At 54.3% G+C, this 24,353-nt stretch overlaps 1 protein-coding gene across 3 annotated transcripts in view; it reads right to left on the bottom strand.

Annotated features, from left to right (window-relative positions):
* Positions 1–17,299, bottom strand: part of PAK4 (p21 (RAC1) activated kinase 4) — a 44,658-nt gene extending 27,359 nt beyond the window's left edge. For all 3 annotated transcript variants that reach the window (XM_005664597.4, XM_084960694.1, XM_003355889.5), the window contains exon 1: positions 17,166–17,299. The gene's annotated coding sequence lies outside the window, so the exon portion shown is untranslated. The remainder of the gene's footprint in view (positions 1–17,165) is intronic.
* Positions 17,300–24,353: the final 7,054 nt, after the last annotated feature.

Raw genomic sequence — 24,353 nt, 5'->3', positions numbered from 1 at the left:
AGGAAGCCTTCTCTGATTTCCTAGGCTGGAGCCAGAGCTTGCCACAGTCTTCTGGGCTTCCAACCAAAGTCTTGACACTCTGGCCTGTGCTTTCCTCCAGGTCACTCTGGGCTGTGTCTGCCTCCCTCACTGGACATGAGCACAGGGCCTCGGGCAGAGAGGGCACCAGCCTGTCCCAGGCATCAGCCAGCACAGGGCTGGACTCAGAAGACGCAACACAGTGGTTATGCACAAAATGAATGAGTGAACGGCAGTACGACAACAACACTGACAGCTAGTACTCGCTAAGAGGTTTCTGTGTGCTAGCTCTCTTCGGCGTGCTTTACCGGGATAAAATAACCTTTGTAACAATCCCATTTTACAAATGGGAGATTGAGGCTAATGGGGGTGGGGGGTGGGAGGGGGAGGAGCCACGTGCCTAAGGTCTCCCTGCTAGTAGGTGGCAGAGCTGGGTAGCAAACCCAGGCCTCTGGACCCAAAGCCTTTGACAGTAATCTCTGCCCCACAGGGCCTCTCCGTGAAAGGAGGAGACTGGCTAACAGGAGGGGCGGGGGGCAGGGGGAGAGGAGACCCTCCTGCCCCAGCCCCCAATCCATTCCCTTCTCCAGGGACAGCTCCTCCATGGAACGGACAGACCCGGGATGGTGCCAGAACCCCTGCATCCCTTACACGTGTCAGGGAAGGCCCCTTACATGTCAAAGGCCTGTACCTGAATCCCACGTCAACCTGGCCAGCAGTGCCCTCCCGGGACAGGAAGTGCCCACCTTCACTTGGGGCAGTGATGCCAAACCCGGCTGGCACAAGGGGCTGTGAGCCGAGAGGAGCCCCAGAGCCCCATAGCCACCACATAGCCCTGCGGCTCCACCAGGGCAGGGCTGCTTTCCTCTGGCTCTGGGAGAAGGTGGCGGGGAGCTCTGACCCACGCTGGGGAGCGCTCCTGCTGGCAGGGGACTCATTTACAATCCTACCCCGGGAAACCTCAAGAGCAAAATACTGAGAGCAAGCTGCAGCGAGCGCTGGTGGCCTGGTCTCATTTACATACAGTTTGAAACCTGCAGAACAACACGGATACTGCTTAGAGAAGCAACAAGGAACCGCAGTAAGGCCTGGGTACCTGCGGGAGGGGACCCAGGGGACTTCAACCATGGCGAGCGTGTTTTCTCTCTTAGCTGGGCAGGGGCCCAAGGGAGTCCATCAGATGATTCTCTGATCTCCTGGGGGCACCTGAAATCTCTCCTAATTCACAAATGAAGAGGCAACAGTTAAAAGGAGGAAAAGAGGGCTGAATTTATTTGGTAACGCTGGAAAGAGTGCAAGGAGGAGGGGGCTCCTAGGGTGCTTATCGTCTTGGTCCTTAGAAGGGCGCGTGCTTTGTAATCACTCACTGAACCGAAAAGGGAGGTTTTATGCACTTTTCTGTACACGTGTCACATTTTACAGGCCCGGGCAGGAAGCACCAGGGGTAGCAATTCCGACAGCTGGAAGCTCCCTCCATACCTGCAGGTGCCCGCAGACAGGCAAACTTTTGCTCGCTCTATCACACACACACAGACACAGACACAGACACACCCACCCACCCAAGCCTGTAATTGCGGCTGGGAGCAGCAGCCCTCCTAACAGCTCTTGGCCTGTTTCCTGCAAGGGAGACAAAGGCCTGGAAGCAGCCAGACTCAGACTCAGCCCAACACCCAGGTCTGTTCACATCCCTCGCTCCGGGGTCCCACGTGCCGCACACTCCCCACGGAACCTTTTTGGCCCCAGGAACACATCCATCCACGGAGGCCCTGTCCTGGGGCGCCCCAGCCCGTCACCCAGAGTGGAAGGAGTTCGTTCAGATCTGGCAGGACGGCAGGGGCAGTCCTGGCTCCCTCGTCTGTGCCCTGTGCTGGAGACGCAGGACGCCAGCGAAGCCAGCGATGGAGGCTTCGGTGTGCGCGAGACGTGGCAGTGAGCAGAGCTGGCGCTGCGAAGACCCCACGTTGCTGAGGAGGAAAGCGAGGCTCACAGGGAGGTGCCAGCCCGAGGTCACACCCCGCGTGTCAGAGCCAGGACTCCACGGCAGGTCTGACCCAAGCCGGAGTCCACTCGCTCAGCCTTGGTCACGCACTCAACGATCCCCCCTTTTTTTTTTTGTCTTTTTTTTAGGGCCACACCCGAGCATGTGGAGGTTCCCAGGCTAGGGGTCCTATCACAGCTGTAACCGCTGGCCTACGCCAGAGCCACAGCAACGCCACATCCCAGCCGAGTCTGCAACCTATAGCCCAGCTCACGGCTCAGGGGGTTAAGTGGACCCTTAACCCACTGAGCGAGGCCAGAGATCGGACCCACATCCTCATGGATGCTAGTTGGATCCATTAACAGCTGAGCCATGACAGGAACTCCAAACAATCCTTTACTGTGCACTCAGTGTGTGCCAGGCACTGTTGTAGGCACGGGGGACCCGGCAGTGAAGACAGCCCCTCCTTCCTGGAGCCGACAGTCCTGTGAGGGAGACAACATGCAGGTAAACAAGCAGGACAAGTGCGAGGGGGACAGAGAGTTGGGGGCTGGAGGGGGGATCTGGGGGTGGCATTTGAGCAAGACCAGAAGTGAGGGAGCCACATGGCGTCGAGGGAAGAGCATTCAGGGTGGAAGGAACCACCACCGCAAAGGCCCGAGGACTGAAGTCGGCGGGCACATTCCAGAATGTGCACAGTTGAGGTCAAAGCCATCGACACCAAGTGCAGAGGAAGAGCGCCTCCCGGGGCCCAGGCCTCCTGACCACAGCCCTCCCAGGGAGGTGGAGTGCTTCCCGGGGTGGCCTTGCTGGCAGAGCCAAGCAGGCAGGCGCCCCTAAAGCTTAACCACCAGGCCAGGCGGAAGGACGGGGTGGGAGTGGCGGTCAGGGAAGGCTCTCAGCTTGGGGGGGCCTCTGGTCCCAGCAAAGCAGGAACTCACATCGGGCATTTACGACCGAGGGTCACTGGACACCTAGGACTCGCACACAGCCAGTCACTCTGCAGTGCAGTCCTCAGGCCCTCCTGGGCCCACTCTGCTAGATCTGGGAGCAATGAAGAATTTTTTTCCCCCAATCTACTCACTTAAAACCCCCCCCAAAACAAACAAAAAACCCCACTTGAATTTATTTTAAAAGTCACCCAGACATGACTGTTGGCCTGATGTTCATACAGAACACCACCTAGGAAAGGTCGGAATCTGACCCGGCAGAGACCTAAGGCTTAATACACAGCAAGCACAGGGGACAGAGGAACACACGAAACTGACACAAGGAGGAGTTCCTGCTGTGGTGCACTGGGTTAAGGATCTGGCACGGCTGCAGCTGTGGTATATGTCGCTGCTCTGGCTCAGATTCGATCCCTGGCCCAGGAAATGTGCCTTGGGTGCAGCTGAAAAAGGGAAAAAAAAAAAAAAAAAAAAAAAAAAATGATGCTCGGCCAGATCCTGTGGACAACTCCAGAGGACAGAGGACCTACCGATTGGCTTTTGATAGATCAGTGACCCAACCAGCAAGCAAGGAAAAGAGGTGACGGGAAAACTCTACAGACTACAAAAAACTCAGGGGCCTATTCACCAAATGCAAAGCAGACTTTGTCTGGATTCCAAGTCAAACAAGTTGATAAAAAGGATGATAAGAAAACTGGGGAAATGTGAGGATAAATCAGGAAGTACTGGTTCTTTTTCTCCTGTGACAGTGGTATTGTGTGTGTGTGTGTGTGTGTGTGTGTGTGTGTGTGTGTGTGTGTGTGTGTGTGTGTGTGTGTGTGTTTATTTATTTATTGGGTGGGGCCCCACCTGTGGCATATGGAAGTTCCCAAACTAGGAGTAGAATTGGAGTGGCAGCTGCCAGTCTGTGCCACAGCAACACCAGATCCGAGCAGCTCATGGCAACCCGGATCCTTAACCCACTGAGTGAGTTGAGGCCAGGGATTGAACCTGCATCCTCACGGATACTAGTTGGGTTTTTAACCCGCTGTACCACAACGGGAACTCCCGTGTGTGTTTTTATTTAAAGACTCCTTATCTCTTACCTGCAAACAATCAGAGATATTTATGGCTGCAGTATATGACGTTTGAGAACTGCTTCCAAAGAGTCAGGGAAGTGGGGGTAGGGTACAGCTGAAAAAAACCGCTAAGGCTGCCGACAGGGCTGGGGACGTGGGGAGGGCATCAGACTGTTCTTCTCATGTGTGTGGACACTTCCATTATATAAAGATATTTTGGGTTTGGTTTTGTTTTTGGCTGTGCCCACGGCGTGTGGAAGTGCTGGGGCCAGGAACTGAACCGGTGCCACAGCAGTGACAACGCTGGATTCTTAACCTGCTGAGCTACCAGGAAACTCCTAAAGGTTTTTGTAAAAGGAAATGTGACCTAGTCATAACAACAAGGAATTATGGATTGCATACCCTTGGGACCTAAATTACTAAATCCACACTTGTATCCCACCTCTGATAACTCAAACAGTAACCAGAGCAACAGTAATGACAATGACGTCATGACGGCAGCCCCGTGCTGAGCGCCCCCCCATACACACTGACTCACTTAATCCTCCCAGCCACCCTGGGAACCAGTGCAGAACTCCCGGGGCTCAGGGCCTGGCCCAGGTCCCCAAGGAAGCTGTGCAGGAGCCAGGCGGGCCCGTGGGGGAGCTGGGTGCCTGGCCTTTGCCCAGAGGGGATGGTGGGGAAGAGGCCAGGGAGTCCTTGGTGAGCGGGGATGCACAGGGGCAGTGGACTCTCAGCGCCCCTTGTTCCCATCAAATAAAAACAGTTCCTGCAATGCAATACTCACAAACCTCTGCTGAAATGAAACCACCAGCCATGCCATGGGAGCCTGAAATGGTGACTAGCAACAGATGACAACACCAGATTTGGGGGCCCACAGGATTTGTTAGGGTCCGCCCACCTGGAGAGCCTGCCCCACAAGGTCACGGAGCCCAGTGTCCCGCCGGGGCATCAGCAGGATGTGTGCCCTGCCCCCCACGGCCCCCACTCCAGGTGCTGGGAGCAGCAAGCAGGGTGACACCAGCATCCTTCTTGTCCTCATCCTGGGCCCATAGAAACCAACTCCCCTCTGTAGCTCCAGTGGGATCCTGGTTCTAAACAGGGAAGCAAAGAAGCTTCCATAGGGAGGAGGGAAGCAGAAATTGAAGGAAAGAGGGAGGGAGACAAGAGGCAGAGAGAGAGGGAGGCAGGAGGAAGGGAAGGCGTAGGGAACAGAGAGAAGCTGCCCAGACAAGGGCCTGGCAGCCCAAGGATGGGAAGACAGGACAGGGCAGAGGCCACGCTGCCAGGCACAGTCGCCTTGTGGGCCTCAGTTCCCTCGTCATCATAGCATGGGAATAGGTCCTACCTTCTCAAAGTGTGGCTGTGGGGGTAAAATGACTTAATCACACCATTCAGAGGTCTAGAAAGTGCCCCAAAGTGGCAAAAGTTAATATACGATTTCTATCATTTCTGTAGGCCAGTGGCTCTCTGTCGGTTCAGAATCCACCTGAGTCAGCCAGGGAGCTTGAAAAAGCCCACAAACCCCAAAGCTCCGGCCCCGCGCCAGAGGTTTGGATTCAGATGGTCTGACCTTGGGCCCCTGCATGTCCGCCTGTACCAGGCAACCCTAACCTGCCGCCACCCGGGGGAGGAGAGGGGGGAAGCCGGACACAGTCCCAGGCCGGAGCCCACCAGGGAGGTGCCGTAAAGTGAGACAGACTGATGGGGGGACGGGGCAGAAAGGGGAAAGGAGGGGAGAGGGCCAGGGTTAAGGCCTCCTCTCTGCCTGCCCACCCTCCCCCACCCGGGGCCACCAGAGTCTGGGGCCTGCTGAGGAATGCAAGGAATGCAGCCAGGCCTGGCACGGCCATCTCTGGGTCCCCTCCCCCTCCCATCCACAGTCGGGTCCCGGCCAGGTCACCAACCCAGGTCACCAGCCGCCTCTCCCAGAAGGCTCCAGCAACCACTCAGTCCTCCTGGCCTGAACGCCTTCCCCCCTGGCCCCCTCCTCCAAGTGCCCGTCCTGAACCCCTTCTCCTCTGGGGCCCCCACACCTCCAATGCTGGACCACAGGGCGCAGCCCAGGCATCCCAGCACGAAACCCTTATCGGTGGTGGAGTGAGTGACAATGACAGCCGGCATGTGGCTGGCAGTTTATCACCTGCCCTGGAGGCAGGAATGGCCTGAGACGGCTTCCCAGAGGTGGTGACCTTTAGGCCAAGACGCAAAGAAAAAAGGCAGTGAGAGCCCTAAACAAAGGCCAGCAGAGCAGCAGGAGGTGGAGGGGGGCAGGGCCTTCCGACCAGAGGGGGGGTCCGGCCCCCTCCCAGGGCAGTGGGAGCCATGGAGGACTTTAAGGGGGGAAGGGACCCACTCGGACCTCCAGGGCACCAGCAGTCCTCCACCCGGCTCTCTCCCAGGGATGGAAAAGCGGAGCTGGCCCCCCGGGGGGCCGGGGTATCCCAGATCCTGCCCGCCACCGCCACCGGCTGAGGGCCGGGCCCTGGCTCCTTCCTGCCAGGCCGCGACGAGACCCCAGCAGAGCTGCTTCCTGCATCCCTGAGCCTCTTCCCCGATAATTAAACCGTAAGCTGATTAGTCAAGGAAAACCTTTAATTAGCCCTTGAAATCATTCAGGAAAATTATAACCTCCTCTCCGGGCATCCTGCCGCCCTCTGCCAGGGCCTGGGCGGTACCGCGAGGAAGCAGGGAGCGGGGGAGGTGGGCTCCTGCCTCTGCCGGGAGAGCCTCGCAGGGCCGAGCCGGGCCGGGCCAGGCCCGGGGAAGTGAGGCGCCTCGCGGGGGAGGAGGCCACGTCATGAAGTACTTGGGACTAAGTCCAGCAAGAGGCGGGCATGGCCTGGGCTGGAACAGGAGGCTACTTTGCTGAGACACGTCACAAATAAATGGAGAGAGAGACCAGGCTCATGGCCTGGGAGAGGCAATGTCACGTCTGTGTGTGAGGCAAGATGCTCATCTCATGCCTAAATCGAATTACAAAAAGCCAAATGGCCAAGACACCCTGGAAGGCTCTCTACAACACTAAGGCTGAGCAACTGGGGAGACAGTGGGGTGCTGATGCAGGAGCAGGCAAAGGGCACGAGGAAAGAGGAGGACACCCGAAACGGACCCATCACACACACAGGGATGTGTACATGGATGACTGCGGATCTGGACGGAAAATATGAAACTGGGTGCCTACCTCACCACCCCCAACACCACACACACACACACACACACACACACACACACACACACACACACACACACACACACACACACACACACACACACAGGAACTGCGGATCAAAGAAAGACTAAATGTGAAAAACAGACCTACAAAACGACAAAGGAAATGATGAGAAATGTGACTAGGATAAACTAAGTGCTTCTGCTCATCAAAAGACAGAATAAAAAAAGTGAAAAGACAAGGCACAGACCGAGGGCAGGTAGGAGAACCACCTTAGAAACACTCAGGTTCTCGGCCAGATCTGAGATTTAACTCACAGAAATTCAAAATGAAGATGCAGACAGCCCAGAGGAACACCAGGCAAGTGACTTGGATGGGGTGTCACAGAAAGAAGGGTGTCCCGGGGGCAGAGGCTCAGGGAGGTGAGAAAGGCTGCTGGCACCAGCTGGCAGGCCGGGCCCAGCACTGCCCCTTGGCTCCCCACCCCCCATCTCTGAAATGGGCCGAATCTCTCTAGGAAGGACTGGGCAGAAGCAGGGTGGGGTCCTGTCGGGCACTGGGCCTCGCACAGGCAAACGCTCACTTGGTTCTCCCTAGCAATCAGCCTCGGGAACGCGGACTCCCCAGGCCCAAGGTCACTTCAGATCTGGGAGGTTGGGGTGTGGCCGGAAGGCTAAGAGTCCAAGAGACAGGCTCCAACAGGGTCATAACTGGGTCTGTTTATCCACCAGTGCGTCCTGCGAGGCCATGAAGGGCCTGGCACGCCACACTATTTATTGAGAACCAAAAAAAGCCAATCACACTCATATTTCTATGCCAGGCACCGGGATAAGTAGGTTAGCAGCAGAACTTGAGACAGGCCCTAGGGCACCCAGAGTGGCCTCGGTCCTAGAGGGGAAGCAACTGAGACGTGGAGAGGCCCGAGTGGCTGCCACAGCTCGAGTCCAGAGCAGCGGGGAGATCTGAACCCGGCTTCCTTCAGCTCCTCAAAAGCCCCTTGCCTTCTGCACGGAACCTCTACCCAGGCGGCTCCCTCAGCCCACCAGGTGCTCAGCCTTCAAGTGGCATTTCCTCCTCAGGAAAGCCCGGCCCTCAGCCTCGCCTGAACTGGGGGGCAGCTGGGGGGGCTCCCAACATACACTCCAGCAGTGCTGCTCACCACTTACCACAGCTCATTCATTCAGCCCGCCAGCGTTTATTAAGCGACTACGTGATGACACAGCAAGGGACACAGCGAAGGGCCCCCCCCCGCCCCTTGAGGCTACATCTTGGGGGATGGGGAGGACATAACCTCCTCACCCACCGTCATGATGGAGCAGAAGCAGCCAAGAAAACCAACAGGGGAAGAGAGGCAAAGAGAGGGACTTTCACTGCTGTAGACAGGGGCTCGGCAGAGCTGGCCCAGGAGCTTGTGGGGCCTTGGAGGTGTTCCCCCAAAGAGATGAAGCCGCGGGAGGGTCCCCAGCAGACTCACCCCAGTAGGGCCTCGACGTGATCTGACCCAGGCTCCCTCCAGCTGGGCCTCGGGACAGACTGTTGGGGCAGCCAGGGAGGGGGTGTGAGGAGGCTGCCACAAAGGTCCAGGTAGGAGTTGGGGGTGCCTGGAACTGGGGGGTGATCACAAAGAGAGGGAGGCACCGGGTTCTAATCTAAAGGAGGGCAGCACATGACAACGTGGATGTGGAGGAAGAGGCCAAGAGGCAGGATGACGCCAGCTTCCCGGCCTGATCCAGAGGTTGGACAGGGTGCTGGGAGCTAGGCAGGGTGCTGGGGGGAGAAGGAGGCTTGGGAGTCTGGTCTATTTTGCCTTTCTCCCCATCACTCTTTGGTCAAGGTCTGGGTCGCCTGCTAGATTGTACTCAGCTGTGTTGACCCCTAGGTCCCGTGGTCCCAGCACAGGGCATATCAAGGAATAAGCACTTGCCTCCCAGGGGCAGGATGGGTAAGAGGTGGCAGGGAGAGGCACCCAGAGAGAGAGGAGCACATGACAAAAGGTTCACCTTGGTGCATAGGTTACCTCTGCAGAAGAAGAGCAGATAAAATGCTCCAAGGTCAATTAAAAAGTCTGACAGACCCAGGGCTGGGGAGGAGGTGGAGCCGCTGCTGGGTGCTGCAGGTGCCACTTGGGACAGTTGTGTGTTCTGATAAAGGTGACAAGACCTGAGCCTCTGACCCGAGCACTGCACCCTGGATGTGGGCCCTGGAGGAGCCCAGCAGATGTGTCAGGGAGACGTGCACACCTGTGCGGCAGGAGCAGAGACATAAGCTATGGTTTGTGTGCACAACAGACACCACACAGCAACGAGGGGGAACGAAGGACTCACCTCCCACCGCACGGGGTCATCCTCACAAACTAAGGATGAGAGGACAGACAGACAGAGGACATGCTGGAAGGGTCCGTGTGCATGAGGTCCCAAAGCAGCCCCGGTGGCGGGCTGTAACTCGGGGGCACACCTGGGAAAACCTCCAGAAAAGCAGGGACCCAGTGACCTCCATGGTCAGGGAAGTGGCTGCTACTGGGGTGGTGATTGAGAGGGCGATGGGGGGCTCCCGGGGTGCTGTGTTCTCAGTCTCGTCCAGGTGTGGCGAAGGGCTGTCACCTGAAAGTGACCTGACAAACGGCCATGTGCAATGATGCACTTTGTGTAGGCATGTTATGATGCACGACTCTCTTTTGAAAAATTTTTTAAAATTAAAGAATAGTTGATTTACAATGTCGTGTCAATCTGTTGTGTCAATTTCTGCTGTACGGCAAAAGTGACGCAGTCCACACACACATTCTTTTTCACGTTTCTTTAAGGTTTAAAAAGAGGTGGAATTACAAATGTACATAGACAGACAGACAGACACACACACACAGCATTTCAGAATCAACTAATCCAGGGCCAGGCTGCTGGGAAGATTCTTCAGAAGAAAGGGGGACAGGGCTGTGGCAGAGGCAGCAGAGGAGGCGTCCCAAGGGAGGGGGGCTGGGGGAGGTGCCCTCACCTGGGGGAGGACAGGAGCCCGGTCTGCTCCCCCATCCCCAGCACCAAGGAGGAGGAGGAGGAGGAGGGCGGGAGGGGCGGGGGAGGCCCAGGCGCAACCATCTGGTCTGTAGGAGGGGCTGAAATCCGACTGGGGCGAAACTGCCACACAACGCGGCTTTATCAGGAGTTTCCAGGGCCAGGATGGGGCGCTAGGGGTGGGAGCAGGGAGGGCCCAGGAGGGGGGCCTGTGCCCCTACCTGCCCAGGTGGGCCCCTCCGAGCTGTGCCTGGCTGCGCTGGGGAGGCGGGCAGAGAGAGTGGGGGTCCAGAGCCGGACCAGGCACCAGGGCTCAGATCCCAGCCTGCTGGCTCTGTGACCCCAGGCCAGTCCCCCGGGATTGTCAATGCCTTCTCCTTAAAAAAGAGCTAATGAGAACATCTACATCTTGGGGTTGCTGGGAGTTTGTAATAAACTGGTTCCCTGAAAACACCCAGAGGTGCGCCTGCTAATCCCAAACACTAGAGAGCAACGCCTTGGGGACGAACCCTAGCAGTGAATGGGCTCTGAGCACTTCAGTGCATTCTGCCCGATGAGCAGGCGTTCGTGTCCTCAAAACAGCCCCGTGAGGCGGAAGAGTATGCCCCACTTTGTAGATGAGGACACGGAGGCAAGAGAGTTGAAGTGACTTGTCTGGGGTCACACAGCCAAGTGTGACAAAGCTGGCTCCAGAGTCTGTGCCCTTGACTGCTAGGGTGTCAGACAGGTTAAGAGCGCCCGATGGGAGCCAGGCAGGCCTAGGTTCGAGTCCCAGGCTGCCACTCTCTCGCTGTGCCTCGGTTTCCTCTTCTTAGGGAAAGCAAAAATGTCCCCAGTGGACAGGAAAGGAAGCCCGGTAGTTTTCAACAAACACAGAGCTGCTTCTCTTCATTCATATTAAAACCCGAACCATGCCGGGGACCACCCGGCACCTCACTGTCAGAGGTCAAAGCATCAGGTAACACCTGTCCCCAGGGCGAGCACAAGAGCAGACCCCGGTGCCACCAGGCACAGGTTCTCGGGCAGGCTGAGACACTCCCGGCAGAGCTAGCGGGACGCACAGCTGGGAGCCCTGAGCACCCCCAGAGGTACGGGGACACGTCACGCCGCTTAACTTCACGCAGCCACGGGAAGCACAAGGAAGCCTCCTACATCCTGACACAGAACTTGAGTGAAAAATGCAAGGGGCAGGACAGAATACAAACATGGGAAGTCCGCTCCATCTGAGCAAAAACAAAAGCGGCGGCCGGGGTGGGGTGGGGGGAGCACGTGCAGAACCAAATGCGTAGGAAGGGAAAGCAAGGGGAGCAAGGCCGCCCCTGGGAAGGGGCCAAGCACCGGGTGGGAAAGAGGCTTTATCACGCTCTGCCCTTCTGCGCGGTGCGCGGTTTCTCAACTTCAAATAGGTAACTCATGCAGACGGGGCAAAAATGGGCCTCCCTAAACTGAAAATGCAGGAGAAGAGAAATGAGGTTAATAACACCTTCTCCTTGGGGGCTGGGGCCGCGCCACCGCAGGATGCTCCGAACCTCACATCTGGCGCCTGGCACGGGAGCCAGGGGCGGGCGGGGAGGAGGCTGCAGCCCAGAGGGGACATGGCCCATGAGCTTCCTGTGTGCCAGGCAACGTGCTCAGCACTTGGCAGTACGGTCTCCTCCAATCCTCCCAAGAGCCCATTGAACAGGAGAGGGAGGTGAGGCCCAGAGGCTCCGGTTCTTCCCTGGTCCCCCCGCCCACCAGGGGGTCAGGCTGAGGGATGTGTATGGAAGGTGTGGCCCTGGCAGAGAAGTTGCTGTTGTTGGCTGGCAGGGGGCAGTAGGTGACCTGGCACCCTGGGGAAGGGCAGGACCAGAGGGCCCCAAGACAAGGGCTGCAGTGAGGGGTGGCTTCTGCCGCATCTGTCATAGCTGGCTCCCCAGCGACCTGGGAAAGCGCCCCTTCTGACCCTTGGTGCGCCCCCGCCGCCGCCCTCCGTTCCAAGGCAGCGGTCAGATAACAAGCCCCAGCCCCGGATGGGTGGCTGGGGCGGGAAGGGTCCCATTTCCCTGGCCGTGACTTGGAAGGAGTCTGCTTCCTGCTGGCGGCATCTGCGGCCGCCCAGCTTGGGAGATGGGAGAAACAGCTGCTGGGGACACCCCGAGCGGCGTCTGGCCAGGAAGTCTGGCTCACTGTGAGCCAGCACGACGGGGGGCGGGGGGGGGTGAGGCAACCGGCAAGAAGGGGAAGGGGGCTGTGGGGGGGCCCTGAGGGAGGTCAGGACCCAGTGCTCGCCCGGGTTGAACTGGCCCCCAAAGAGTTTTCCATCTAAAGAGGAGCCCGGGTGAGAACAGGAAGGGGCCTTGTCTTACCCAAATCACTCCCAGATCCTTGCAGGGCCACTGCAACAAGCAGTGACTCTAGAGCTCAAAGTCCTGGCGTTCAAGTCCTGCCTCTGCCATTTGCCTGCTGTGTGACCTCAGGTCAGTCACATACCTCTCAGGTCTCAATTTTCTCATCTCTAATGTGGGGCTGATAATGGCACCTACCTCACAGGCTGTTGGGAAGATCTAATGAGTTCACGCGGGTGAAGCACTTACAACCCCGGCCAGCACACAGGGCTCTCCTGCATCACCGCCACCCCCTTCTGCGTGGACGATCCCAGCAGCCCACTCATGGGTCCCCCCTGCCGTGATCTGTTCCCCACATGGCAGCCCAAGCAATCGGTATAAAAGGGAAAGCAGACGTTGCCCAAAGCCCTCTGATGGCTTCCCTCACACACAGTGAAACCCACACTCCTGCCCATCCCACAGCCTCCCCACCTCCTAGACCCCACCACCTACTCTGCCCATCAGCCTCCGAGACGGGACTTCAGCATCTCAAGCCCATCTGGCCCTCAGGGCTTTGCGCTTTCCATACCCACGACCTGATCTATTCCTTCCACCGAGGCCTGACTCACTCCCTCCATCAGACGTCTCCTTCCCCACAAGGCTCCCCCGCTGGTCAGGTGCCTCCCCATCCCAGCCTGACCATTCTGGGCTGTCACTGTCTGGGGACAGGTCTGTGTCCCTCACTGTACTGTAACCCGGTGAGGGCGGGGCTTGGGTTGTGCTGGTCCCCACTGGGACCAAGGGTCAGACACACACGAGTGTATCAAGGCTTTGCCCAACGCTTTCTGAGCTGCGCCTGCTTCCTCTTCCCCTCCTTCCTGAGGAGGTTCAGGTCAGTACCGTGCCCTTTCCCAAACGCCAGCCCAAGGAGAAGTGGGCCTAAGTTGTACCCACTGCCCTAGATGCCCTAGAGGGCAAAGGTCAAGGCCCTCCTCAGCCTGCCTTCTCTTCTGGGTGTGGGGGCTCAGTAGGTGGCAGGCACCAGCCAAGCTCATCATGTGAACCATCTCCCTGCTTCCAACCAGCTGGGGGGGCAGCAGGTACAAAACCTATCAACTTGGGGCTAAGGACACCATTTCATCAAGGGCCGCCAATGCCAGAAGCAGGATGAGGAGCCACGGGAACCCTCAAGCACCCTGGTACAAAAGCTTAGGGGAACAATTTGGAAGGTCCAGCATTGCCACTGCGAGGCATATACCCAAGAGAGACTCGCCAGACTACACCAGGAGTCACATTCTAGAGTGTTCATTGCAATGCTGTTTGTTCCAGTCCCAGGGGGAACCACTTATTAAATGGCTCACAAAAGGTGAACGGGCAACTCCTGTGTGCAAAAAGGGAAAACGAATGACCTGCCCTGGACCTGCCCATGGCCACGTGGAGAAAGAGCCGAAAGAACAAATAAACACTGCAGACGGAGCAGGCTGTTTACTATGGCACCATTTATCCGATCTGTAAAGTGGGAGGCGCGACCCTGGGCAGCCATGAGAACCACGTGCTGGGCAATCTGAGCCAGATCCTCCAGGGCACGCCTGGGCAGCAGTATTTTTGAAAGCTCTCCAGGTGACTGCAATACACGGCCAGGGTTTGGTGCGATAGCTCTGTAGTTGTGAATCCACCCGAAGGTAGTAACAGCAGAGGAAGGCTGGACACCCAATCCAGCCCCTGGGCTACAATCAGCAGAGAAGGTGGGGAGAGAGGGGGCAGAGAAGAGGGGCCTTTAACTGTATCCACTTGGTGCTCCGTCCCAGGTTGGACACTGGAAACGTGGGTGTTTTGCTACAATGAAAGCCCCACTTTTTTCACTGCACTGAAATGTATCACAAGGAAAAAACTGGCAAAGAGAAATCATTTGCCCAAGGTCCCACGGCTGGTAAGTGATGGGGCAGGAACCTGAATGTGTGTGTCCAGGGCCAAAACCCTATCACCACCCCCTTATCTGTGCTGAGCCCTGAGATGCCGAGTGAGCTGGCACCACCAGGCCCCGAGGCTGGCCGGCCTCATAAGGCTGCCTGGCCATGTGCCCACACAGTGACCCTGCCAGAGCCAGGTGGGGGCAGGGTGGCTGCCGGAGCAAGCCGGGAGGCTGATGGAGAGGCTATGCCACCACCTCTGAGACCCTCCCCAGGGAGCTGTAGCAGCGGCAGCCTCAAGACTAGTGCTAATCCGGAGTTCTGTTGTGGCTTAGCAATAAAGAACCTGACTAGCATCCATGAGGACGCAGGTTCGATCCCTGGCCCTGCTCAGTGGGTTAAGGGTCTGGCATTGCTATGAGCTGTGGTGTGGGTTGCAGACGCAGCTTGGATCCTGCTGGCATACACCAGCAGCTACAGCGCTGATTCGACCTCTAGCCTGGGAACTTCCATATGCCGCAGGTACAGCCATAAAAAGAAAAAAGAAATTAGTGCTTACCCAGTTCCTATTTTGTTCCAGGCCCTAGGCCTAGCGTTTATGCTCTGCATCCTCACAGCAGTTCTACAGGGTAGCCACTATCATTATTCCCATTTTGCAGAGAAGGAAACAGGCCCAGCCTACAGTCACACAGCCTGTAAGTGATGGAGCTGGGTGTGAGCCAGGCACCCTTGCTCCAGCATCCTCTCGAATTACTCCCTAGTACCACCCCAGAGTGCCACACACGGGGCAGCTACTCATCGGCCCCTGCCCAATGCCCCCACCAGGCTGGGCAGCCTAGGGGTCTCACACAGGCCACACGCTGCCCACAAGCCCCCAACTCTGCATCCCTGGCCTCCACTCACACCTTTCCTCCTGCCTGGCCAACGCTTTCCCATCCCCCTACTCGTCCTTCAGAGCTTGCCCAGGGACAGAGTTCTTGGCCCCGGTTGGACATTCTCCGGGTCCCCGGAACATGTCCTCGCAGGTGGCATCACCACTGGTAGAGATGGAGCCATGTATCACAGGCTAGGGGTCTGGGTCCAGTCTGCTCCCACCGAGGGACACTGAGGGCCCTCAGGGGCCAGGGGCTCTGTGTATTTTGTCCACTGCTGCAGACTCAGCACACAGCACCCAGCCCCGTGCCCAACATTCAATCCCCACCGACCAGCATCCTCTGCAGACTCTGCAGACGAGGCAGTGCTTCAGGTGGAAACTCAGGGAAAGGACAACCTGGAGAAATTCCTGCCCTCGAGGGGCCCAGCATCGAGATAGAGAACAATAGCGAGATAAGGAGTGTCTGGGGGCAGGCTGGTCAGGCGCAGGTTCCAGATTAGAGGCAACTGGAAAGTCAAAGACCTGGAGGGAGGCATGAGCCCATGGAGCTGAAGAGCAAACAGGCCGGTGTGCTTGGACCTTGGGGAGGGATGGGGAGAGCAGTAGGAAGTGGGATGGGCGTGCCTGAAGACCATGATGAGAGCCTGGGGTTTTAAATACAGAGAACACCCGACTCTGTCCAGGGTACCGCCCCAGGACCCCCGCCAGAAGCCTGTCAGACTCCCTCGGACTCTGGGCCACCCACAAACACCCCATCCCACAGGCCCAGGGGAGCCTCTCCTCCCAGATCACACCCCTCCATGGAGGCCAAAGAGACAGCCCTGCCCAGCCCAGCCCCCTGCTTCCAGGAACAGACCTTCAGCAAGCTACGATGTGGTGACTAGGGCCAGGAGCTCTGGGGTCATTCAAGATTCAGCTTGGAATCTGCTTCTGTCACTCAGTAGAAACTCTTTGAGCCTCACTTTGTCTGTCTGTAAAGTGGGTCCATCTGGTACCCACTTCACAAGATTATGGTATAAGTCCGGGCACACAGGGCGTTGAGTACAATGTTAACTCTCATTAAGCATCAACCAACATCATGAGAATCTGAGAGCCTGCGGAGCCTACAACTCTGAACCCCGAGTTCAAATCTGAGCTGCACCACTTACTCATGAGAAGACCCTGGGCAAATCACTTAACCTCTTAATAATGGCACCAAGCCCATAAGGTTGTGTTCACGATCAAAGGTAATGTAAAGCATTTAGAACAGAGCCTGACACACAGTAAGTGCTCTAGGAGTGTTTGCTCTTATTTTCATCATCTGTGGGAGGAGGGCTTTCTCCTCTTCCCCTCCCCCGCCCCCCCCCCCGCCCCCGCAGGAAGCACCCTTGACCTTGTTCTTGAATGTCCTACCCCTCCTCTTCAGCAACACGTCCCACCTGGGTTTTAACTTCTGACCCCTGAGAACATCACCTGTCGGGCCACCAGGTTCTGATCTTTGCCCCCTTTGGTCAGGCCCCACTTTTGATCCCATACAGATGTCCCCCAACCTAAATCTCATTCATTTGCTCCACTAGCTGCTGCCCTAAACCTCCAACTCTCAGACCCTCGCAGGCACATCCTCCCTTCAAATTGACCCCCATTTTTTTAGACATTCGCCCCCCTGCCCCTCCAACACGCTCCTACTTCAAATTTCCAATTTTGCACCCCTTCGCCACGCCCCCTTCGCTACCACGACCTCTGACCTACTCTACACCTCCCCCCTGTTCAACGTAGACCCGCGACCCACCCACGACGCGACCCTTTCCTTCGCGAGTCAACTTTGACCCCAGCGGCCCCGCCCCCTATTCCCGTAAACGCTCTCCCACCGCCATCGCCGGACCCCCCCCACGTCGCCTGGCCAGATCGCTTATCCTACCGGCTCGGCACCGCAGTCGCTCGCGGCCTAGCTGCTCGGCCCGGAACTTGGCGCGCTCACGCCGCCCTCAGCTCTCTTGCGCCGCCGCCACCACGGCCACTGCTGCCGCCATGTTGAATCCCCAACGAACATCCGGGGCTTTCCCCCCTCGCCGCCCACCAGTCCCCATAGCAACGGGGCTGACCGGCCCGGGGCAGGGCCGGCTCAGGGGCGGAGCTGGGTGCCCGGCAGGGTCCGCTCCAGCCTCTGATTGGTGAAGATCGTCCAATCGGAAACCTTAGGGAGGAAAATGCCAAGCCGGGATTGGAAAATTTGGAAAGGGTGCGGGGAGGCTGGCTCCAGCCGGCTGAGATTCTTAAAGGGGAAAATGGCTAGGCGCCTGCAACAGTCCTTCCCACCTTCTCTCAAAAGCAGTCATGGGGGGTAGAAGGCAGGCATGGGTGATTATGGCCAGAAACAGCTTTTGAACTTTTACTATGTGCCAGACACCCCGTCAAGTGCTTTACTTGCATTATCTTGCTGAATACTCGTCACAACCCTGTTATTAATATCCGTTTTACAGATTAAAAACTGAGGTTCAGCGGGGCGAACTAGCTCAGTTGGGATCATAGTCAATAAATAGTGAGTTTGGACGACCTTTGTCTGTCTGAGTCCGGGAACTTGACCTGGAACCAGGACACTGATTGATCTTAATCTTTTTAATAAGTTTTTTCAAAAGTATTTATTTGATTTGTTGGAGTTCCCGTCGTGGCTCAGTGGTTAACGAATCCGATTAGGAACCCTGAGGTTGCGGGTTCGATCTCTGGCCTTGCTCAGTGGGTTAAGTATCTGGCCTTGCTGTGAGCTGTGCTGTAGGTTATAGTTGCTGTTCGGATCCCACGTTGCTGTGACTCTAGTAGGGCGGCATCTACAGCTTCGATTCGACTCCTAGCCTGGGAACCTCCATATGCCGCGGAGGGGCCCTAGAAATGGCAAAAAGACGAAAAAAAAAAAAAAAAAAGAAGAAGTAATTGATTTGTTTAAAAAAAAAAAAAAAAAAAAAGGAGGGGGAGGAGGATGGGAAACCCCCGTAAACTAAACATTTTTTTCCTGGATTTCACTCACTGGTCTCCAGCCACTTTGCTAAAAAAAAATCAAGTACTCATCTACCTCAAGGTCATTGCATTGACTATTCCTTTTGTTGGGCATAGACTCTCCCCCCTGGTACCTTCATGGCTCCGTCCCTTCTCTTCTTCAGGGTTTTACTCAAATGTCACCTTATCAGTGGGACTGTTCCTGCCCACCCTGACTAAAGCAGCCAAAGTCCCTCTCACATGCTACTAAACCACTTACCTTCTCTGCTTTTTCTTATTTTTTGTTCCTCTTATCACGTTCTAACAGGCTAGATGATTAGCTAATCATAGTTATTGTTTTTCTCCTGCTGGAATGTCAGCTCCATGAGAGCATGGATTTTTGTCTGTTTTGTTCACTGTGGGCTGCCCATTTGTTGAATGGATGGTTGGATGAGGTGTAAAGCCACTTTTTCAGAGATACTCTTAAATGTTTAGTGCATCTTCCCTGCCCTAGCACAGTGTCTAGCGCATGGTGGGCATTTAATTAACATCTGTAGCAGCAATGAATGAGTGACTGTGTAATGAGGTTTTTTTGTTTTTTTGTTTGTTTGTTTGTTTTGGCCACCCAGTGGCATATGGAGTTCTGGAGTTCCAGGGCCAGGGATCAAATCTGAGTCACAGCAACATCGGCTCCTTAACCCACGATGCCGGGGATCAAACCTGTGTCTAAGTGCTCCCAAGATGCCCATGATCCCTTTGTGCCATAGTGGGAACTCCAATGAGTTTTTTTTTTTAAACCTATACCTTTATCTACTGTTTTTTGTTTGTTTGGTTTTGGTTTTTTTCTCCCTGTTTTGGCATATCCAAGGCATAAGTAGTCTCTGAGCTGGGGATCAGATCCCAGCCTCAGTTGCCTAGGCCATAGCTGCGGCAATGCCAGACTCTTAACCCACTGTGCTGGACCTGGGATCCAACCTGTGTCCCAGGCTCCAGAAATGCCACCAGATCTTGTTGAGCCACATCAGGAACTTTATCTAAGTTTTTTTTAAAAAACTGGTATTGGAAACACACATTTATAAGGAATTTTGTATCTTTTAAACACAAGATTATAAATATCACCAGTATCTTTCCGTATCGTTAAATATTCTCCAAGAACATTCATTTTAATGGCTGCATAAGATGCCATTCTACCAGTGAACAGCAATGTGTTTGAACCATTCTTTCTTGCTGCACATCCAAACGCTGATAAATATTTTGCTGTTATAAATGAGTCACATACACCCCTATCCAAGTGGCTAAATATTTGTGCACATCTCTAATTATTTCCTTTGAACAGATTATCACAAATGGTACAGCTGGGTCAAAGGAAATGTACGTCTTTAAGCTTTAATAATAGTAACGATTCCCAGGCTTCAAACATTTCTATGCACCGATGCATGGTGCTAAGCCGGGTAAGTTAAACAGCAGGGGCTGTGGTTATTCCTGCTTTGCAGAGGAGGAAACTGAGGCTTACAGAAGTAACTTCATTTGCTTAAAATCACACACTGGACTCATCCCCCGCTTTGACGCCCAGGCATGGCGCTCGCTAACTGCCCTCTGCTGCCTCCCCATGGCCTGGGACACACATTGCCAAATTGCGCTGCAGGGATTCGAGATCAGACTCCTGCCTGCGTGGAGGGAATATGCCCTTTAATGTATCCTCGCTCCAGCATTAAACATTCTTGCTTTTCTGTTCTTTTGAAGTCTTTATGTCTTACCAAGTCTCTGTTTTCAAAAAAGCAAATCTAGTAACTGAGATGACAGCACTTTATTCAGGTGAGGGAGAATGGCCAGGTGCACCCGTTGCCTGTTCCATGCCCTGCACACAATTCAGAACCGTGTTTGGGGAAGCCCTCTCGTGACTTAGTTGAGCATCTCAGGCAGAGATCAGAGCCACAGAACAAGTCTAGTGGCAGCCTTACCCCAAGGGCTTCCTCAGGGCCATGAGAGAGATCAGGCCCCAAAGAGCCTCCTTTTTTATTTTTATGTTTTTATTTTTTGGTCTTTTTAGGGCCACACCTGCGGCATATGGAGGCTCCCAGGAGTCAAATCAGAGCTGTAGCCGCCATTCTACACCACAGCTCATGGCAATGCTGGATTCTTAACCCACGGAGTGAGGCCAGGGATCAAACCTGCAACCTCATGGTTCCTGGTCGGATTTGTTTCCACTGCACCACAATGGGAACTCCCAAAGAGCCTCCTTCAGAGGGTTTCCTGGAGGCGTTGGTGAAGAGGTAAGAGCCAATGAATGGAAGGTGAGGAGAGTGAGGAGGATTTGGCCTCATAAAAATGATAAATTTCAATACATCAAGGAAAAAAAAATCAATATAATAGCAAGCAAAGCTTTTCTGTCCTTTATATGTAAAGAGCATTTACAAATCGATAAGAACATATGATAGAAAAATAGGCAAAGAACAGGAGCCCAGATTTAAAATGCAGACAATGAATAAGAAAAAAAACCAGAATTGGAATTCCCATTGTGGCATTGCCCTGAGCTGTGGTGTAGGTGGCAGACGTGGCTCGGATCCTGCGTGTTGCTGTGGCTGTGGTGTAGGATGGCAGCTGTAGCTCTGATTTGACCCTTAGCCTGGGAATTTCCATATGCCAAGAATGCGGCCCTAAAAAGCAAGGAAACAATTTAAAAAAAGAAAGAAAGAAAGAAAAGAAAAGAAAAAAAGAATTGGAGTTCCTACTGTGGTGCAATGGATTAAAGGTACAACTCCAGGGAGTTCCTGTTGTGGCTCAGAAAGTTAAGAACTCAACACAGTGTCCGGGAGGATGCAGGTTCAATCCCTGGTCTTGCTCAGTGGGTTAAAGATTCAGCCTTGCTGCAAGCTGTGGTGTAGGTCGCAGATGCGCCTTGGATCTGATGTTGCGGTAGTGTGGTGTAGACTACAGCTCCAGCTCCCATTCGCCCCCTGGCCATATGCTGAAGGTATTGCCTTAAAAGGAAAAAGAAGGGAGTCCTATCTTGGCTCAGCAGAAACGAATCTAACCAGTATCCATGAGGATGCAGTTTCCATCCCTGGCCTCACTCAGTGGGTTAAGGATCTGGCGGCGTTGCCACGAGGTGAGCTGTGGTGTAAGTCACAGATGCAGCTCAGATCTGGTGTTGCTGTGGCCGTGGCATCAGACGGCGGTCACAGCTCGGATCTGACTCCTAGGCTGGGAACTTCCATGTGCCATATGGGAGGGTGCGGGCCTAAAAAAGATAGAAAAAAAAAAGGCATTTGTTTTGGTCTCTCAGAAAAATGTTTAGTTAACATTCTAATCAATGCTGATGAGAATGCAAGATATAACACTGCTTTCATATCCAACTTGTCAGGCTGTGATCCTGGGCAAGCTGTTGGCAATATTCATCAAGAGACTTAGCGATGCTGTATACCCTTTGATGAAGCAATTTTACTTCTAGGAATTGTTCAAGGGAAAGAAAAGCTGTAGACAAAGGTGTGTATGTGAAGACATTCGTCATTGGTGCTACTCGAGGAAGACTTTTTTACTCACCACTGTTTTCTAATTGTTGATTTATCATAGTGTACTGAACGATACTGACGATATGCAATTTCTCTATTCTTGCACAATTCAGTCGCTTCCAGCTTTTGTTTTGTTTTGCTTTGCTTTTTTAGGGCCGCACTTGGGACATAGAGAGGTTTCCAGGCTAGGAGTCGAATCGGAGCTGTAGCTGCTGGCCTACAGCACAGCCCCGGCAACTCAGGATCCAAGCCGAGTCTTCGACCCACACCACAGCTCACAGCAATGCCAGATCGTAACCCACTGAGCGAGGCCAGGGATCGAACCTGCATCCTCATGGATGCTAATCAGATTTGTTTCCACTGCGCCACGATGGGAACTCCCCCAACTTTCGTTAATGTCAGATGCTCTGTAAACATCTCCATGGTCTTCTCTAATCCTCCCCACTTATCTGTTAGATGGGATCCTTAGCCCCATTTAACAGACCGAGGAAACTGAGGCCTGGTAGTCGGGTAGGAAGTGAAACAACGCCGACTAGTATCCATGAGGATGAGGGTTCGATCCCCGACCTTGCTCAGTGGGTTGGGGATCCTGTGTTGCCGTGAGCTGTGGTGTAGGTCACAGACGCGGCTCGGATCCTGTGTTGCTGTGGCTGTGGTGTAGGCCAGCACCTGGGGCTTCAATGTGACCCCTAGCCTGAGAATTCCACATCCTGCGGGTGCAGCCTAAGAAAGCAAAAAAAAAAAAAAAAGATAGGATGTCGTAGTATTTGCATAAAGCCTCCACACCTCCCTCCCCGTGTGTGCTTTAAATCATCTCTACATCATTTATAATACCCCATACAGTGTAAATGCTAGGTAGATTTGAGGCTTGCATTTTGGAACTTTCTGGAATTTTTTTCCCTGGATAGTTTCTATCCATGGTTAGTTGAATCAGAGGATGCAGAATTGTAGCTGACTCTATATGGTTTCATTCAGAGCATTTTGGGAAAAGTAAATCTGATCTACAGTGACAGAGAGTAGATGAGTGGCTGCCTAAAGCTGGGAGACAGAGGGAAGGATTAACTGCAAAGGTACGTGCGGGGTTGGGAGGGACTCTTCGGGCTGCTGGGCATGTGTTGCATCTTGAGAGTGGTGGGGATTTCATGGGAATACGAGTCTGTCAGAACTCATCAAATTGTACACCTTAAGAGGGTGCAGTTAACTGTATTAAATTATATCCCAGCAGAGTTATAAAGTGTTTTTTAAATGCAGTAGAATGAAGTATGGGATTTAACTGAGTTCTCTCTGGGGCTCAGCAGGTTAAGAACCCAACTAGTATCCATGAGGACTCGGGTTCCATCCCCGGCCTCACTCAGTGGGTTAAGATTCCCGAGTTGCCACAAGCTGCGGCAGAGGTTGCAGACACAGCTCGGACCTGGCATTGCTGTGGTTGTGACTGTGCCTGGCAGCTGCAGCTCTGATTCGCACCCTGGCCCAGGAACTACGTGTGTGGTTATTTATATAATGATATATAAAAAGATCACTATATATGTATGCAATGTTAAAAATTAAGACTAGGATAGCCAGGAGTTCCCTTGCGGCACAGCAGGTTAAGGATCCAATGTTGTCCCTGCAATGGCGTGGGTTGCTGCTGTGGCATGGGTTCAGTCCCTGGCCACATGCCAGTTGTGGCCAAAAACAAGAAGAAAGAAAAGTATAAGATAGCCAGGAAATTTCCAGTTCTGCTTTGTTCTTTTTGTGTGTTTTTGGTTTGTTTTTTCAAGACACACCCATGGCATGTGGAAGTTTCCAGGCCAAGGATTGAACCTGTGCCACAACTGTAACCAGAGCCACAGCAATAACAACTCCAGATCCTTAACCTGCTGAACCACAGGGGAACTTCCATTTTAGGCATGGTTTGAATTTTATTTTTTTCTGACAATGAATGTGTTACTTTCTCTCTGGAAGTAAAAGACAGGCATTATTTTATTTTATTTTTTTTTTGTCTTTTTGCCTTTTCTAGGGCCGCTTCCTGCGTCTGCAACCCACACCACAGCCCACAGCAATGCCAGATCCCCAACCCACTGAGTAAGGCCAGGGATCAAACCTGAAACCTCACGGTTCCTAGTCGGATTCATTTCCGCTGTGCCACAAAAGGAACTCCTCACGGCTGTTTCTTAAACTCACAGTTTCAGTCTTGACTCAGGGTCTTTGCACCTGCTGGTCCCTCTGCCAGGATCACTCTTCCAGTCTTTACTTTGACCGACTCCCAGTCCTTTGACTCAAATGTCACCCCTTCAGCGAGGCCTTCCCTGGACGCCACATCTAAAGTATGCTTTCCTTTCCCACATTTTAATTCCAGTGTATTTTCTTCACAGGGCTGATCATCACCTGCAATTATCTCACGATGGTATGTTTGTCTTCCAGGTTCCTTCTCTACCTCCCCCAGACTTCATAAGGGCAGAAACGCCGTCTTGGCCACTGCAGCGTCTCCAGCACGTGGCTCATAGTAGGTGCCTGGTTCTCGCGTGGTTTTTGGTTGCAATTCACAGAAACCATTCCTGGCTGAATTGAGCAACGAAGGACTTCGCTTTGTTGATGAATGCATGCAGACGCCCGAAGCCTCCTCCTTGTCTCTCCACAGC

This window comes from Sus scrofa, chromosome 6, assembly GCF_054392235.1.
Source record: "Sus scrofa isolate SSC_HxYL_T2T_F1_AM1 chromosome 6, Sscrofa_HxYL_maternal_Yorkshire_Landrace_v2.0, whole genome shotgun sequence".
Lineage (NCBI taxonomy): Eukaryota > Metazoa > Chordata > Mammalia > Artiodactyla > Suidae > Sus > Sus scrofa.
Note: the sequence above shows the minus strand (reverse complement) of the source record. Positions and strands in the feature narration are given on the sequence as shown.